General features: G+C 47.5%; 1 protein-coding gene across 1 annotated transcript in view; it reads left to right on the forward strand.

Moving 5' to 3' along the window:
* Positions 1-15714, forward strand: part of PHACTR2 (phosphatase and actin regulator 2) — a 284129-nt gene that overhangs the window by 126807 nt on the left and 141608 nt on the right. The window lies entirely within an intron of this gene.

Here is a 15714-nt window from a genome sequence, read left to right on the forward strand (position 1 = left end):
GGCCAACCAGAACAGGACAAGGACCTGAGCACGTGACCCCCGATCTCCTCTGGGAGATCGTCTCGTGGGCATGCCCAGTAGCGCGGTGAGAGTTCTTAGCCTCTGGAGTGGTTTCCTGCAAAGCAGGTTGTGCTACCATTGCTGGTCCAGAGGTGGCAGCAACATCCAGACCCAGAGAGCTGGTCTGAGCAGGGCGCCTGGATCGCCAAGACTGCTGTGCAGGTCCCTGAGTGGTCAGAAAGGAATGGGAGACCGCTGGATGTATGGCTCTGGATTCCTGCTGTGCAGCTGCAGGAGTCCGACGCCTAACAGTTTTTATTACCATTCGTTTTTTTTATTGCTTTTTATTCCACTTTTTCCAAGCGGTATGATGATACGGCTTGAAAAAAGTATAATTTGATACTTTTTTGTGGGTTTTTTTACGGCGTTCACTGAAGGGATTAATTAGTGTTACACTTTTATAGATGGGATTTTTATCGATGCGGCGATACCAAACGTGTAATTTAATTTTTTTTACATAAAATTTTTGTTTATTACTGGATTTATTAAACTTATTTTTATTATCTTTTAATATTTTTTAACTTTTTTTTTTAAATTTCCTTTTTTAACTAGTCCCTTTATGGGACTTTCACTTTTTCACTTTTGTTGCAGGTATAATGCATTGCAATGTATTATACATATACTCAAAGCTTATGTGACCATGCTGTGAGCATGGTCTCAGAGGCTTTCAGTAGCTGAATGACCCGGAGGAATTGTGATGACGACCCCGGGTCATCATGGCAGAGATCGTGCCCCGTGATGACGTCGCGTGGACGACGATCAGAAGGAGCTCCCGTCCTTCTGCCTCCCCCTGAACGCTGCGATCGCGCTTGATTGCATCAATTAGGGGGTTAACAGCCTGGGGTGGTACAGACGCGGCTCCTGGCTGTAAGTGCAGAAGCTCAGTCATTGGCAGTGCTGAGCTCCTGCACTGACCGGGCAGGAGGTGCTGATATTTCAGCATCTCCTGCGCGGTCATGCTGTGATCGGTCAGTCAGATTGATTGATCGGTCACAGCGATCTTGGTGCAGGGACCGACGGCATGGGTCCCTGCACCCGTTACCGTGCCGTGTCATAGACAGCTGTTGGCACTGAACGACCACTGCATGTTTACACGCAGTGGTAGTTTAAATGCATGATGGACACAGCCCGTCATGGTGCGGGAACACACACCCGGACATGACGGACTGTGTCCGTCAATGGACGCGAAGGGGTTAAGGAAAACAATAACATTTCCAAGGAAAAGATAAATTCCCAACTTTGCCCTTCCTCTGATAGGTCACTAACATGTCCTATATAATTATTTCTGGCACTCATGAGCTTATACCCAGAGCATTTGTTAGAAGGTGCCATGATTACCTCTTTGCCATGATTACAAGTACCCATTCTATGTGCATATTTCCACTTTGTTCTCATGGCCACTTGTATGGAGTCTGATGTATGACTAGGCTGATACTGAGGTATCAAGTATGTGATTAGAGCAGGAGTGATGTGGTGGTGTGTGATTTGCACTGGGCATATTATTATGTTTTTTAGTCTTCACAACTGAAATGAATTATTATGTTTGAGGTACAAAATCGATAGCTGTCAAGTTAAAGTGTATTGTAGGCACTTATTGATGCACCCTGAAGAGACCAGTGCTGGAAAGTGATATTACAGCTTGACAGCCCTAGCTTATTCAATCCTTATCAAGAAGGAAACCTGAAGCATGAATATTTTATATAGCAAATATACATTTAGTACTTATTACTTATGGACAATAAAAAACGCTTATTATACAGACGCTCCTCTGACTCTTACGCTAACCACTTCTATATATGAAAAGATGAAGACATTAATGCATCATTTGGCTTACTGGAATATTTTGGTTATAACAGCAATATGGGTACTTCTATAAGAGTCACATTTAATATACAGCTCTGGCAAAAATTAAGAGACCACTGCATAGTTTTATAAAACTCAGCTTCTCTACAAGTCTGACAGCCATTCCATTCCAGTATCAGTTGAATTCCAACCAGAGTACATCTAATTCTACATAATGTGATTCTGCTTAGGGGATCACCTGAACCAAATCTTAATTAACAAAGGAAAGAATAAAACACCCTGCTGTGGTGTTCACAATCCTCTTGCAATAGGACAAGCTGGATGGCAAAACAAGTGCTAGTAATATCCCAAAAGTAATAGGAATGAAAAAATAACTTTTAACCATGCCAAAGGAGTTGAAAAGAAAAGTCTTGAGTGAGGAAAAGAAGGGCTCAATTCTGGCTTTACCAGCAGAAGGATACAGTGACTGTAATGTTGCCTCCATCCTTAAAATTTCTAAGGCGGCAGTCCATTACAAAAAGGTCAAGCAGCAGACATTGGGGACAACAAAGCTACAGACCAGCAGAGGGCAAAAATGACTCTCCACTGACTGGGATGACCATCATCTTATTCGAATGTCACTCAGCAACTGCAGGATGAGATCAAGTGACCTACAAAAGGAATGGCAAATGGCAGCTGGGGTGAAGTGCATGACAACAGTTCATAACAGGCTCCTAGAGGCAGGGCTCAAGTCATGTAAAGGTAGAAAAAAGCCTTTCATCAATGAGAAGCAAAGGAGAGCCAGGCTGAAGTTTGCCAAAGACCATAAGGATTGGACTATAGAGGACTGGAGTAAGGTAATCTTCTATGATGAGTCTAATCTTCAGGTTTGCCCAACACTTGGTCATCTAATGGTTAGATGGAGACCTGGAGAGGCATACAAGCCACAGTGTCTTGCACCCACTGTGAAATTTGGTGGAGGATCGGGGATGATCTGGGGATACTTCAGCATGGCTGGAATTGGGCACGTTAATCTTTGCGAAGGACGTATGAATCAAGCTGCATACAAGGTTATCCTGGAAAAACAGTTGATTCCTTCTGCTCAGGCAATGTTCTCCAAATCTGAGGACTTGTTTTTCTAGCAGGACAATGCGCCATGCTACACAGCTAGGTCAATCAATGTGTGAATGAAGGACCACCACATCAAATCCCTGTCATGGCCAGTCCAATCTACAGACGTGAACCCCATTGAAAACCTCTGGAATGTAATCAAGAGGAAGATGAGTAGTCATGTACCATCGAACAAGGAAGAATTGCTTAAATTTTTGTACCAGAAGTGGCATAAGGTCACCCAAAAGCAGTATGAAAGACTGGTGGAAAGCATGCAAAGACACATGAAAGCTGAGATTAAAAATCATGGTTATTCCACAAAATATTGATTTCTGAACTCTTGATGAGTTAAAATATTAGTATTGTTGTTTCTAAGTGATTATGAACTTGTTTTCTTAGCATTACTTGAGGTCTGCAAGAACTGCATTTTTATTGTTATTTTTACCATTTCTCATTTTCTGAAAATAAATACAAAATTTAGTGCTTGGAAATTCGAAGACATGTTGTTAGTAGTTTAGAGAATAAAAGAGCAATTTACATTTTACTCAAATATATACCGTGTATATTTGTGTATAAGCCAACCCGTGTATAAGCCGACCCACCTAATTTTGCCACACAAAACTGGGAAAACTTATTGACTCGTGTATGAGCCCAGGGTAGAAAATGCAGCAGCTACTGGTAAATTTCAAAAATAAAAATAGATACCAATAAAAGTAAAATTAATTGAGACATCAGTAGGTTAAATGTTTTTGAATATCCACATTGAATCAGGAGCCCCATATAATGCTCCATACAAAATACTCCCCGTATAATGCTGCACAAAGGTTAATAATGGCCCCATAAGATGTTCCATAGAATAATATGCCTCATATAATGCTCCATAATGGTTATGGCCCCATAAGATGCTCCATAGATTATGGCCCCATAAGATGCTCCATAGATTATGCCCCATAAGATGCTCCATAGATTATGCCCTCATATGCTGCTCCATAGATTATGCCCTCATATGCTGCTCCATAGAATATGCCTCCATTTGCTGCTCCATAGATTATGCCCCCATATGCTGCCCCATAGAATATGCCCCCATATGCTGCCTCATAGAATATGCCCCCATATGCTGCTCCATACACTATGCCCCCATATGCTGCCCCATAGACTATGCCCCATATGCTGCTCCATAGACTATGCCCCCATATGCTGCCCCATAGACTAGGCCCCCATATGCTGCCCCATAAACTATGCCCCCATAGATTATGCCCCATAGAATATGCCCCATATGCTGCTCCATAGACTATGCCCCCATATGGTACCCCATAGAATATGCCCCCATATGCTGCCCCATAGAATATGCCCCCATATGGTGCCCCATAGAAAATGCCCCCATATGCTGCTCCATAGAATATGCCCCCATATGCTGCGCCATAGAATATGCCCCCATATGCTGCTCCATAGAATATGCCCACATATGCTGCTCCATAGACTAGGCCCCCATATGCTGCCCCATAGACTAGGTCCCCATATGCTGCCCCATAAACTATGCCCCCATAGATTATGCCCCATAGAATATGCCCCATATGCTGCTCCATAGACTATGCCCCCATATGCTGCCCCATAGAATATGCCCCCATATGCTGCTCCATAGAATATGCCCCCATATGCTGCCCCATAGAATATGCCCCCATATGCTGCCCCATAGAATATGCCCCCATATGGTGCCCCATAGAATATGCCCCCATACGCTGCTCCATAGAATATGCCCCCATATGCTGCTCCATAGAATATGCCCCCATATGCTGCTCCATAGAATATGCCCCCATATGCTGCTCCATAGAATATGCCCCCATATGCTGCTGCAAAAAAAAAAAATTCCATACTCACCTCTCCTGCTCAGGACCCGGTACCTGAGATATTCACCTGTCCAGGGTCCATCGCTGCTAACCGCTGTCTGCGCGTCCTCTATCAGTGACTGTTCAGCCAGCAGAGGGTGCGGCGTGCACTAACCACGTCACCACGCCCTCCGCTGGCTAAACGTCACGGACACAGGAAGCAGCAGACAGTGTGAGCAGCGATGGACCCATGGACAGGTGAATATCGCTATACTCACCCCCCTGGTGCGGTCTCTGCAGCCTCACTACTCCACTGTCTCTCTTCCTGCCTTCAGCAGTCATGTGATACCACTCATTACACTCATGAATATGCGCATATCCATGAGTTTAATGAGCGGTACCACGTGACCACTGAAGGCAGGAAGGGAGACCGTGGGAGAAGCGGCGCCAGGAGGGGTGAGTATGATCTCTGACACCCCCGCTCCCCCTCCCCCGCCGACCCCCAGGTATATGACTTGTGTATAAGCAGAGAGGGGGACTTTCAGCCCAAAAAAATGGGCTGAAAATCTCGTCTTATACACGAGTGTAATGATGTATAGTAGGTTTCTATGAAGACAGTGGCTAGATGATAGAGTCACAGACACAGGTATACGTGAAAGTAGTTTGTATTAAACAAGCAGCACAGAACAGCACAGGTGCTGGCGGAGCCAGATAATGACAGCAGTGGTAACAGCAGCAGAACTCAGTCCAGTAGATAGCAAGTTGTACACCGGCACTGTGTAGATGTAAGCAGACACAGTCTGAAGAATGCAGGCAAGGACAGTCACTTAGCCCTCTCCCTTGCGGGAGGGGAATCTTCGGGCACAGTGCAGTGGCAGAGAAAGTCACTAGGTAATTGATACTGGATGTGCAAAGGTAGCAGGGATAGTCTCTCAGGTGGAACGCACACAGCAGTCAAGATCTTCAGCGCATACCGTGAGTGCTGTAGTAGCGGTGAGCGGTGGAGGCAGGGCTGGAAGGAGCCTTCAGGCCGACCCCGTCAGAAGGTCCAGGCAGCGGCAGTTAGGCAGCAGGTAATCCAGGTGGATTCAGCAGGAAGGAAGGAGGTAGCACAGCGTGCAACTCCCAGCTAGCAGATCAGGTACAGGACGAGATATACAAGCAAGGTAGTCACGTCCAGGAAAGCTATTTAAACCCGGCGGGCGGGACCAACAGGCGGTGATGTCACAGGAACCAGTATGGCCGAACGAAGCCAGGCTTAAGGGCAACAGTAAGGGCAAAGTCCGGAACACAGCAGAATAGGAGCGATGCTTACATTATTCCCCCCTTAAAGAATGTCCTCCGGACAATCTTCGACCAGGCTTGTCCGGGTACCTTAGATGAAACTGCTCCAGCAGCCGCGGAGCACAGATATTCTCCACCGGTTCCCAGGAATTCTCCTCGACAGAGTATCCTTGCCACTTGACCAGATATTGCAACTTCCTTCTGAAGATCCGTGAATCCAGAATCTTCTCCACGACATATTGTTCATGTCCATCAACGAGCACTGGAGTTGGAGGAGAGGAAGTACGCCCTGGGAAAGAATTTGGTACAACTGGCTTTAGTAGGGAAACATGGAACACCGGGTGAACCTTCCAGGCAGGGGGTAATTTCAGACGCACCGCTACCGAATTCACTAGAGCCAAGATCTTGTATGGCCCTACAAACTTCTGCCCCAGCTTGACAGTCGGTGCCCTCACCCTCAGATTCTTGGTAGACAACCAGACCATATCTCCCACCCTATACACCGGAGCCGGCTTCCTGGTACGATCTGCTGCTCTCTTATACCTTTCCTGCGCAGTCGTCAAGGTGGTCTTCAGAGCTTCCAAATTCTGCTGTAAGAAAGAAAGATGGTCAGACACAGCAGGCACTGCAGCCTCCTTGGGGAACTGCGGCAAGATGCTTGGGTGGTAACCCTGATTAGCAAAGAACGGTGACTGCTTAGTCGAGGAGTGCTGCGAGTTGTTATATGTGAACTCTGCCAGGGGAAGCAGATCTACCCAATCGTCCTGCAGATGACTTAAGTAGCAACGGAGGTACTGCTCCAGGGTCTGATTCGTACGTTCCGTCTGTCCATTAGTCTGTGGATGGTAAGCCGAAGACAGACTTACTCTAATATCCAGAGCCGCGCAGAAACACCTCCAGAACCTAGACGTGAACTGCACCCCACGATCCGAGATCACCTCATCCGGGACTCCGTGCAGACGGACCACCTCTTGAATCAACAAGTCTGCAGTCTGTTTTGCTGTGGGTAATCCAGCGCAAGGGATAAAGTGTGCTGCCTTAGTGAGGCGGTCCACGACCACTAGAATGGTGTTCTTACCCTTGGAGACCGGTAGTTCAACAATAAAGTCCATTGAGATGGATCTCCAGGGACGAGATGGTATAGGCAAGGGTTGTAACAACCCGGAAGGCGACGCACGAGGCGTCTTGAACCGAGCACATACCTCACAGGATGACACGTATCCCTCCACGTCCTTCCGGTACGAAGGCCACCAGAAGTACCGAGCCAGGAACTCTTGGGTCTTCGTTATTCCACGATGTCCCCCAATCTTAGAATCATGGATCAGTCGGAGGACTTCAAGTCTTGTCACCTCTGGTACATACAGCCGATTCTCCTGTAACCACACTCCTCCATTGTAATTTAGGCTTACTTCGGGGGTAGGTTGCCTTAGCAACGGATCTGCTGCGTATGCTGCTTTGATCTCAGACAGAAGATCCTGATGATGGATTGCAGAGATGAAATGAGCGGGAGACACAACAGTACTAGGAGACGACTTAATCACTTCCTCAGGAGCAGCAATCCTAGATAGCGCATCTGCCTTACCATTCCGTGCCCCCGACCTGTAGGAGATGATGAAGTTGAATTGGTTTAGAAACAAGCTCCAACGTGCCTGACTTGGGTTCAAACATCTTACGGACTGCATGAATTCCAGGTTTCGGTGGTCGGTAAGAACTGTAATCGGAGTTGAGGACCCCAGCAGCAAGTGTCTCCACTCCTTGAATGCCGTCACAATCGCCAGTAACTCCTTGTTCCCTACGTCATAGTTCTTCTGCGCCGGGGATAGCTTCTGAGAAAGAAAGGCACAAGGATGAAGAACTGCCTTCTCACCTCCTCTCTGTGACAACACTGCGCCGATGGCGACATCCGATGCGTCCACCTCAAGAGTAAAGCTCAGGTCTGGGTCTGGATGTCTTAAGATGGGAGCCGACACAAATTTGTCCTTCAGCCGTGTGAACGCCTCCTGGGCTTGCGGAGTCCACCGGAACGGTACCCCCTTCTTGGTCAGTTGGGTGATGGGAGCCACAATCTCAGAGAAGTTACGGATAAAGCGCCTATAGAAGTTGGCGAATCCCACAAACCTCTGAACTTCCTTCACCGATCCTGGCGCTGGCCACTCCTGGATCGCTCTGGTCTTTTGATCGTCCATCTGGAGACCCTGTGGAGAGATGACATAACCGAGGAACTGCACTGTTGCCCTGTGGAACTCGCATTTCTCCAATTTGATGTAAAGATGGTTATGCAGCAGGCGTTGCAGCACTGTCCTCACGTGGAGCCGATGTTCCTCGAGATCACTGGAAAAGATTAAAATGTCATCGAGATACACAACCATAAATACATCAAGCACATCTCGGAAAATGTAATTAACAAAATGCTGAAAGGTTGCAGGAGCATTTCGTAGTCCGAACGGCATGACCCGTGATTTGAAGTGTCCATAACGGCAGCGGAAGGCCGTCTTCCACTCATCTCCAGACCGAATTCTCACGAGATTGTAGGCTCCCCGAAGATCCAGTTTGGTGAATATCTTAGCCTGCTTCACCCTCTCCAGTAGTTCAGAGATTAAGGGTAGCGGGTGCCGATTCATGACCGTTACCTTGTTTAAATCACGGTAGTCCATGCAAGGACGCAGACTCCCGTCCTTTTTCTTCACGAAGAAGATTGGTGCACCCGCAGGAGAAGTAGACGGTCGGATGAAGCCCTTGGCGAGATTCTCGTCGATGAAGTCCTTCAAGGCCTTTAATTCAGGACCAGACAAAGGGTAAATACGCCCGAATGGGATCTCCGCCCCAGATATCAGTTCTATCGGGCAATCATAAGGCCGGTGGGGAGGTAACATATCTGCCCTCTTCTTATCACATACCTCTGCCAGATCCTGATACTCCATTGGTAATTGTCCCTCAGTCGTAGCTACTACCTTGGGGATAGCAGCGACCTTAGGAATAGCGGGGTTGCTGTTAGAACTTGGAGGGAACTGCACTTCCCTGGTCTCCCAGTTGATGCGAGGATTCTGAACCTGGAGCCAAGGTAACCCCAGGATAATAGGAAAGTGAGGAGAAGATATTAGTAAAAAGGACAAATGTTCCACATGTTCCTCTCCAATGCATACCTTCACCGACTCAGTCTCCATGGTTACCGGTCCCGATGTAAGTGGTGACCCGTCTACTGTCTCCATCAAGACTGACGACTCCCTCTTCACTGCCCTGATTCCATGCTTCTTTGCAAACGCGATATCCATGAAGTTTCCACTGGCCCCGGAGTCCAACATGGCGGCGCTCTCGACACACCGACCCTGGAAGCAGACCCTCAAGGATAGGTAATAGTGGGAATTCTTCTTGTAACGAAGGAGGAAACGACGGATGTCATCGAGATCACCACTGCGTTCAATGGAAGAGATGCCAGCGAATTCATATCGGCAAAGTCCAGGTCTCTCTGATTGTCTCTGCCCCCCGAATTGTTCAGATCTAGGACGCAGGACTCCCCCGCCTCGGAGTTACAATCAATGATAGCTGCAGCCGTCTTACGTCTCCTGACTGGACACTCGGAGATGAAGTGACCGGTCCCCCCGCAGTAGAAGCACAGGTTTTCCTTAAAGCGATGCTCCTTGCGGGCATCAGGAGGATTTCTACGTACGGCATCCACCTGCATCGGTTCGGGCTCGGGATTCCTCCTGCTGGTGACATCTCTGGAGGGAGAAGAGAACGGAACAGTGTTATTAAACCGTAGATCAGACCAGCGCTCCTGTCTGCGCTCAGAGAGTCGATTGTCAATGCGGATGCAGTGGTTGATGAAGTCCCCAAGAAGCACGGGCGAGTCCCCGCGTGCCAGTTCATCCTTAACTGCCGTAGACAATCCCCTGCGGAAGATGGCCTGCTTGGCTGCCCCGTTCCAGGTGGTGTCTAAAGCCCATCTACGGAAGTCCAATGCATACTCCAGCACCGAACGCTTCCCCTGCCGAAGGGTCAGCAGCGTCGTCTCAGCAGTATTAGCTCGGTTCGGGTCATCAAACATCTGCGTCATTGCGGCAATGAAATTGTCCATAGAGTTAAGCAGAGGGTCGTCGGTCTCAATCAAAGGGTTGGCCCACGCGAGCGCCTTACCAGACAGCAGCATGACTATGGTCAGAACTTTGGAGCGTTCCGTAGTGAACTGTGGGGCATGAGCAGCAAAGAAGATCCGACACTGGTTCAAAAATCCTCGGAATTTATCCCTCTCACCAGCGAACCGGAAGGGTGGAAGCTTCGGGAAGGTCGGTGTAGTATCCCGGGCAACACCTGCTACCTGCGCGGCTGGGGCCTGTTCCAGAGCAGCAATCCGATCGAGCTGCATAGGAATCGCTTGCTCCAACGCCAGAACACGATCACCCTGAAGAGGAGCTGCTTGTTCCAGCGCCGTAATCCGATTTGCCAGTCGTTGCAACTGTGCCTCTGCTGCCCCGGCGTTGTGTTCGATACGTTGCTCCAGCGTGTCCAGCTGGGTCCTAATGCCTGCCACATCCTGCCGTATCAAAGCAAGCTGCTTGCTTACACGTTTCTCCAGGGACTCTACACCTGCGGTCTCCATATTGGTGGCTTGTATATCCTGTAATGATGTATAGTAGGTTTCTATGAAGACAGTGGCTAGATGATAGAGTCACAGACACAGGTATACGTGAAAGTAGTTTGTATTAAACAAGCAGCACAGAACAGCACAGGTGCTGGCGGAGCCAGATAATGACAGCAGTGGTAACAGCAGCAGAACTCAGTCCAGTAGATAGCAAGTTGTACACCGGCACTGTGTAGATGTAAGCAGACACAGTCTGAAGAATGCAGGCAAGGACAGTCACTTAGCCCTCTCCCTTGCGGGAGGGGAATCTTCGGGCACAGTGCAGTGGCAGAGAAAGTCACTAGGTAATTGATACTGGATGTGCAAAGGTAGCAGGGATAGTCTCTCAGGTGGAACGCACACAGCAGTCAAGATCTTCAGCGCATACCGTGAGTGCTGTAGTAGCGGTGAGCGGTGGAGGCAGGGCTGGAAGGAGCCTTCAGGCCGACCCCGTCAGAAGGTCCAGGCAGCGGCAGTTAGGCAGCAGGTAATCCAGGTGGATTCAGCAGGAAGGAAGGAGGTAGCACAGCGTGCAACTCCCAGCTAGCAGATCAGGTACAGGACGAGATATACAAGCAAGGTAGTCACGTCCAGGAAAGCTATTTAAACCCGGCGGGCGGGACCAACAGGCGGTGATGTCACAGGAACCAGTATGGCCGAACAAAGCCAGGCTTAAGGGCAACAATAAGGGCAAAGTCCGGAACACAGCAGAATAGGAGCGATGCTTACAACGAGTATATACGCTACCTATAAAGAGAAAAATCAGACAAACTGAATATTTTGCAGTGGTCTCTTAATTTTTGCCAGAGGTGTATATGTAAACGTATTGTCCTCCTAATGGAACCCCCTTTCCTAAAGTGCCTACACCACAGAGAGATGGTTTTGCCTGCCTGACAGTTAGCACGCATCTGTTGGCTAGTGTAGGTAAAAGACATGCCTCCCCTACACAGTATTTATAACATTTGTTTTATATACACATATATAGTGTATATACAGTACGAGGCAGGGCCGGTTTTAAACAAAGTGGGGCCCTAGGCAAAAAATTAAAATAAGGCCCCCAATGCTCACATATTGCACGATGACGCTCAAACATTTTGGTTGTATTTACATGCACTGAGTTCAGGCCGTTCAATGAATGTGAGTGACAATATTGAAGTTGTTTGGCTCTTGTTTCTTGACCTTTTTACATCGGCTAATGAAGAATGATGGGGACAGAAAACTAGTAGCTCAATCTATCCCCATACAGTATCATGTTATAAGCAGCAGGGCTGTCGATTCGGAGTCAGTATCCATTTTGGTGGTATCAAATGGACAGACTCTGACTCATTAAATACAGTATATAATTAGAGATGAGCAGACACTTGGATGTGCTGGTCCGGTGGGTTCGGCTGAACATTTACAAAAGTTCGGGTTTGGGGACCAGAACAGTACCCGGACCCCATTCACTTGAATGGGGGGCCCAAACATCCAGTGTTTGCCAAGCAGTCACTTGCATGACAGCGCGGCAAACACCTCTTCTGATCGGCGGTGAAATCATCCCCACTGGTCAGCGAGAGCGCTCAGCTGTGATCGGAGGTATAAAGTTTTCCTCTGGTCACTGGTGTCAGCTGATGGGACTACAGCTCCCATCATCCGACACCCGCTACCGCTAATAACAGCGAGAGTAGGAGCGGCTGATGGGTGTATTCATTAGCCGACTTGTGCGCTGTAAATAAATAATTTAAAAAAAACCGCATGGGTTCCCCTTATTTTTGATAACCAGCCAGGCAAAACTCACAGCTAGGGGCTGCAACCCTCAGCTCTCAGCTTCAAAAATGCTGGTTATCAAGAATAGAGGGGTCCCCACGCTGTTTTTTTTTTAAATTATTTAAATAATTTAAAAAAACGGAGTGGGGTCCCAACATTTTTGACAACCAACCTTGCTAAAGCAGACATCTGGGGGCTGGTATTCTCAGGCTCGTAAGGGGCAGATATTGGCCCCCCCCAGCCTAAGAATCTTCACAAAGGAACAGTCCCATCCAACTACCGCCCAATAACCTCCCTTACAACAACATGGAAATTCATAGCCATCAAGCTACAGAACCATATGAACCAGTACATGAATCCAGCTCAGAAAGGCATTGGGACTGACACCAGAGGCTCTAAGCAACAGCTCCTAGTAGATAGAGCAGTCGCTCAAGACTCAAGATCCAGACAGACCAATTTCAGCACAGCCTGGATTGACTACAGGAAAGCCTATGACTCAATGCCACACAAATGGATCTGTGAATGCTTGGAAACTCAATGGGGCAAGGGAGAACAACAATGGAAGTCAACTCAAGACAACTAGCACAAGTTATCAAATGCAGCACATACCAAGGTGATGCACTGTCCCTATTGCTGTTCTGCATAGGGTTGAACCCCCTCATTCAGATAATTACAAAGTCTGGCTATGGATATAAGTTGAAGAGTGGAAGCACCATCAGCCACCTCCTCTACATGGATGACATCAAGCTGTATGCGAAAAATGAATGAGACATCAATTCACTGATCTACCTGACAAGAATCTACAGCGAAGACATCGAGATGTCCTTCGGACTGGAGAAGTGTGGCCGGTTGGTAATAAAGAGAGGCAAGGTAGTCAAGACTGATGGAGAGAAATTACCAGCAGGACACATAGCATATGTACAGACATGCTACAAGTACCTCGGGCAACCCACAAGGATATGGTAACCATGATGAGGAGGCAAGGAAAGCAGCAACATCCAAATACCATCAAAGGGTAAGACAGGTCCTGAAGAGCAAGCTCAATGGGAAGAATAATATCCACAGCATTAAAGGGAATCTGTCACCCCATTTTAGCCCTATAAGCTGCGGCCACCGCCATCAGGGACTTATCTACAGCATTCTGTAATGCTGTCGATAAGCCCCCAATGAAACCTGAAAGATAAGAAAAACACGTTAGATTATACTTACCGGGGGCAGGTGCGGTGGGTGTCCGGCCCGGCGCCTCCCATCTTCATATGATGATGTCCTCCTCCTTGCTTCTACCTCAGCTCCTGTGCAGGCATACTTTATCTGCCCTGTTGAGGGCAGAGTAAAGTACTGCAGTGCGCAGGCGCCGGACCTCTCTGACCTTTCCTGGCGCCTGCGCACTGCAGTACGCTGCTCTGCCCTCAACAGGGCAGATAAAGTATGCGTGCGCAGGAGCCGAGGGAGACGCAAGGAGGAGGACATCATTGTATGAAGATGGGAGGCGCCGGACGGGACGATGACACCCATCGGACCGGACCGAATGCCATGGTGAGTATATTCTAACTCTTTTTTCTTCTCTTTCAGGTTACATCGGGGGCTTATCTACAGCATTACAGAATGCTGTAGATAAGACCCTGATGGCTGTGGCCGCAGCTGATAGGGCTAAAATGGGGTGACAGATTCCCTTTAATACATATGCCCTGCCAGTTATCAGATACACTGCAGGCATAGTGTGTTGGCCAAAAGAAGAGATGCAAGCTGCAGATGTGAAGGCACGAAAGCTCCTCACGATGCAAGGGGTTCTCCACCCTAAGTCTAACACCCAAAGATTGTATACGATGTCAGCTATGGTGTGAGGTTCTCAGTACCATTCAAAGTACCCTCAGGGGTTAACTAGCGAATATAGCATGGAGGGGTCCCCAAATATTAAAACATAACCTTTAATCAATTATTAAAAAGACAAATATCACAAGCAAACCATATAAAATGCTCGTGCAAACCAGTGCTCATTAAAAAATGGTTTGGCCTCACCACTGTTGACGGACAAAAGATCCCGGCCTCCTTCCGGAAGTACCTTGGCGGGAGATGGATCCAAACAAGGGAAAGGGGAATATATATGGGGAGAGAGACGTAAGCGGTATGTAATAATTTCCTAGACTCCCTGTCGTGCCCCAATATTGCTCCTGTCCTAACAAGGACAGGCCCCAAGTGAACCCTATAGTGATACCTTCAATGAAATGGGGGTGCCTGCTGCCTCTAGGTATATGTACAGTACTTACCCCATTATTAGCACAAATATGGACTTTTATTATCGGGCAGCTATTGCATTTCCTAGCACCTTATGTTTCTCTTGCATCAGCCACTTTTTTTGCACATGCACCTTAGAGTAGCAATAGCTGATATGCCGTGATTCGCTGGAAGTTGCTCTACATGTTTTATTGGCATTTGCCTTTTTTAATAATTGAAATACTTCTTTTTGCCCTTTGATAATTTGTTTCCTGTGCAATATATACCATGTGTACATGATACCTTGAATCTCTATGCGGCTTTTTTTGTATTTTTGTCCCTACTTATAACTTTGTTGCACTCACGCTCTATAGATGAATATAAATAAAATTATTGAATAATTTTTGGTAAAAACTTCCTTGTAGCTCTCTTTTTTGGTTCTGTATTGATTTTCGAAGTACCAATTCTTAGGCGTTGATCTCATATCTGATCTATTAGATAATGGAGGTGGATGACATGGAGAAATCCTACCAATGGCTGGAGAAAGCTTGACTCCAAGACAGTACAGAGGCACTAATCATATTGGTACACGAGCAAGCACTAGGTACCAGATCCATAGAAGCAGGAATCTACCACAAAAGACAAGACCCAAAGTGAAGACTATGCAAAGAAACCTCAGAAATTGTCCAACACATAGTGTCAGGATGCAAAATGCTTGCAGGAACAGCGTATACCAAATGCCACAACCAAGTAGTGGAAATTGTATACAGGAATATCTGCACAGCATATGGGGGTAAGTCCCCCTAAGTCCAGGTGGGAGACCCCAGAGAAAGTGGTGGAGAATGAAAGGGCTAAAATCCTGTGGGACTTCAAGATCCAGACAGATAAGCAGGTGTTGGCTAAGCAACCAGACATTGTGATAGTAGACAAGGATCAGAAGACAGCAATGATAACAGATGTGGCAGTGCCAAGTGACCGCAACATCAGAAAGAAAAAATATGAGAAGCTGGAGAAATACCGGGGCATCAAAGAAGAACTGGAAAAGATCTGGAAGGTGAAGGCAACAGTGATTCC

This window comes from Dendrobates tinctorius, unplaced genomic scaffold (assembly GCF_039654945.1).
Source record: "Dendrobates tinctorius isolate UK_male_01 unplaced genomic scaffold, ASM3965494v1 ptg000046l, whole genome shotgun sequence".
NCBI classification, from domain to species: Eukaryota; Metazoa; Chordata; class Amphibia; order Anura; family Dendrobatidae; genus Dendrobates; species Dendrobates tinctorius.